This window comes from Chlorocebus sabaeus, chromosome X (genome assembly GCF_047675955.1).
Source record: "Chlorocebus sabaeus isolate Y175 chromosome X, mChlSab1.0.hap1, whole genome shotgun sequence".
Lineage (NCBI taxonomy): Eukaryota > Metazoa > Chordata > Mammalia > Primates > Cercopithecidae > Chlorocebus > Chlorocebus sabaeus.
In genome coordinates, this window is record NC_132933.1 from 13,702,448 (window position 1) to 13,706,426 (window position 3,979).

The window sequence follows — 3,979 nt, forward strand, 5'->3', positions numbered from 1 at the left end:
GAGGAGCAGGTACCAATACCCAGGAGTACCTTTTGGACTGTCTATGGTCTCAGTAGAAGTGATAATAAAGCAATGGTCCTCAGACCGTTTTTAAAAAGAGGAAATTCAGCCACCACCATGGGTTTGAGAAAGGGTAAGCAATAACATTAAAATCATATTCTGATTCAGGAATTTAGGACTGCAAGAGACTAACCCATAGGTTAAATGGACCCCCACATAAGCCCAAAGCCATCTAGTGGTCTGTGAAACAACATTTGAGAACCACTCTTACAGCATAAATCAAGCTTACCCAGCTGGGATGTATGAGGCCCAGGGCAGCTTTGACTGTGGCCCAACAAAACTTTGTAAGCTTTCTTAAAACATTATGAGATTTTTTGTGGTTTATTTTTTTAGCTCATCAGCTATTGTTAATGTTAGTGTATTTTATGTGTGGCCCAAGACACAATGTGGCTCAGGGGAGCAAAGAAAGAGATTGTACACCCATGGGATAAGTAATAAAGAAAAAAAGCAGCCACCCTTGGGTGTGTTCTATGTTAGAGGCACTTAATATACAGACTGCTATGTAAGCTTAGGAACAAATCTGAGAAGCAGGTACATTTATGACAATTTCATCTCTTGAAAATATAAGGAAAATGAGATAAAAAGAGATTGAATAACTTCCCTAACTTTACACTCTTAGAAATAGGAAGTTAGGATTGCCGGCCAGGTCTCTATGAACAGTAGATTCAGTGCCTCTTACTCTTTTCTTAACTGTGAAGATCTGGTATAGCCTATGAACCCTTCTAAGACTAATACTTTTAAGTATATAAAATAAAATACATCAGATTCCAAAGGAAAAATAATATTTATATTTTATTTTAGTTATTTAAAAATAAATGTAGGATATAGTAACATGTGCTTCTTTAGTAATGCTTTAAATAACAAGATCTAGGGACAGGTCTAATAAGTACTACACTTCCAAAGTAACAATGAAAGTGAATAATATTTTGAGATATCTGTAATACCAGTACAGCTATATGAAAATGCCTATAATTTCTATTGAAGACAAAAATCACACATTTGCTAATATGACTGTGCTCAGTTGCCTATATTCATATTGGAAGGAAATGCTGAACTTCAAGTAAATGTTAATAAAACAAAGATGTATGCCCTTTTCCTCATCCCAGTTAATGAACTCTTTGAATTCCATGCACAGATCCTAGGATTAAAAACTCATGCTCTAGACTTATCCTTTTCATGAGGATGATACATGGCCTTCAACTAGAAAGAGTAAACCCTAGCAGTCTGCTTGCTTATAACTGACATTCTATGACTTTCACCAGTATAATTTAAAAACAGAAAGCAATGTGTCCTTGTCAAACCAATATATGAAAAACTGGGCATTAAATTGATACTTGCCCAAAGCACTCTTTTCAGGAAGATGCACTCCATTCCCATGGGTCATTTTGGTTTTTGTGCTTAAAGAGTTTAGACCACCGTTCTCTTAACTAGTCTCTAATTTGATCTCTTTGAGTATGTCTCTTCTTTCCTCAGTTGCAGTTGCCAATCTCCTTCATTCTTCTGAAGCCCTAGTCCACCTCACTCTCAGATTCTAGTTAAGAAGCTCTGGGCCCCTCTTACTTCACTTTTCAAGTTTAAGTCCTCCATGTGATTTTCTCCCCTCTCCCTTCTCTTTCTGCTCTCCTTTTCTATCATTCTTCTTATGTCATCAGATGATTTGGCTCTTCTTAAAATAGTACTCAACCATCTATTTTTCAAAATAATAAAAAAATCCTTGGATTAATCCACACTCTCAGGATAAAATCCATGAAAAGACAAACTGTGTTTTCTTTTCACTAATTTCCTGATGCAGACCTCCTCCTGACCCTTTTGAAATGTGACTTCTATCTATCCACATCACTCTACTTATATTGCTCTACTGAAGTCTCTGAAAACTTTATAACTTCCAAGTTCAACATCGTTTACTGTCTCTTCACTTGCCTGGGATTGTCTGCATTATTTTGTACTGCTCTTCTCAGCCGGTTCCTTCCCCTTCCTTAATATTCTTCCCTCCTATTCAATGACATGTTTTCTTTCTCCCTGTCCTACTTATGAACCTCATAATAGAAACAGTGTAGTTGAAGCTGTGTGAGACAATAATAATGAATAAAAGCAAAGACTCATATAGTGTTCAAAATATCCCAGATCCTGTTTAAATATGTGTATATATACACATTATATTAATATATAACTTATGAATATAGTACAGCATCATATAAACATGGAACTCTGAGGTTTTGTATAAGAATACAATGTCGCATGTATGTATGTATGTATACATATAAATTTAATATATAGCATATGTTATATATAGTTATATATAAAGATAATAAATATACAGCCAATTAAATATACATATTTGACATATAATATATAAATATAGTTATAAATGTATATATATTAATTTTTAGAGATGCATTTACACATGTTTGCATAAATGTGTGTGTACATGCACATCTAATCCTCATAACAGCCATATGAAATATATACAATTATTTTCTCAGTTTTATAGATACAGAAACTGAGGCACAGAGAGACTGGCTGACTTGCCCAAGACCACAGAGCTGGTAAACTGTTGAGCTAGGATTCAAACTGGTATATTTTGAGTAAAGGTCCCATGTCTGTCACTATATTGCTCTACAATGTAGGTTCAGTTTCCAGAGAGAGGACAACAGAGATAGTAGATGACCTGCCATGCATCCCAGACATTGTGTCTCAAACTGAAGCCGTCTTTTTCTTGAATAACACAGGCCTTCAGTGAAGACCTATTTTATGGTGAAACTTTCATGATTCTGACAGGTTGATAATTTTCCCAGGTCCAAGTTTTAACTTCATTTGAGATCCTTCTTTCTGTTCTCCTGGTCAGATACCAGCAGTGGTGATATATTTTGCCACTTCTGCCTCCTTCCCTTTTTCTCTAATGTTATTCCGGGTCAGGCCCATGCTTTCTCACTCCTGGACTACAACAACAGCCTTCTATTTAGACTCTTTTTGCAGAAAATCAAAGAAAAAACAAAAGGAAAGAAAAAGCCCAGAAGAAGAATGAGAGAGAAAGAGAGGGAGGAGTGAGAGAGAGAGAGAGAACTTTGCCTATAGTGACACAGGGATAAGAAATACAGAGGACTTTTTATCAGAAATCATGGAAGCAAGAATAGAGTAAAATGTAATATTTAAAGTGTTGAAAGAAAAAGAAAACACAAACCTAGAAATTTATACACAGCAAAACTCTCCATCAATAGTAAAATAGAAGTAAAAACTTTCTAAAACAAAACCCATAGAAGAAATAAGAGAATATACTTGTTTACACCCAAATGGTTCTTGACAAAGGTACCAAGAAATTTATTAGGGAAAAGACAGCCTCTTCAATAACTTGTGCTGGGAAAACTGAGTATATATATATGAAGAAAAATGAAACTACACAACCTATCTCTCACCATATACAAAAATCACCTCAAACTGGATTAAAGACTTAAATGTAAGACTCAAACTGGAAAACTACTACAAGAAAGCAGAGGAGAAATGCTTCAGGAAACATGTCTTGACAAAGCTTTTATGGGTAAGACTGCAGAAGTACAGACAACAAGGATAAAAATAGAAAAATGGAATTACACCAAACTAAAAACCTTCTATATAGCAAAGAAAATAATCAACAGAGTGAAGAGACAACCTTCAAAATGGGAGAAAATATTATCAAACTATCCATTTTACAAGGCATTAATAAAGAGTATACACAAAATATCCACACATTTCAACATCAACAGACCAAATAATACAATTTAAAAATAAGCAAAGAATCTGAGTAAATATTTCTTGAAAGAAGACATACAATGGTATACGAAATAACACTCAACATCACTAGCTATCAGAGAAATTCAATACAAAACAATAATGAATGTCTATTATCAAAGAAAAACACATGCTCCTGACTATGTGGAAAAAA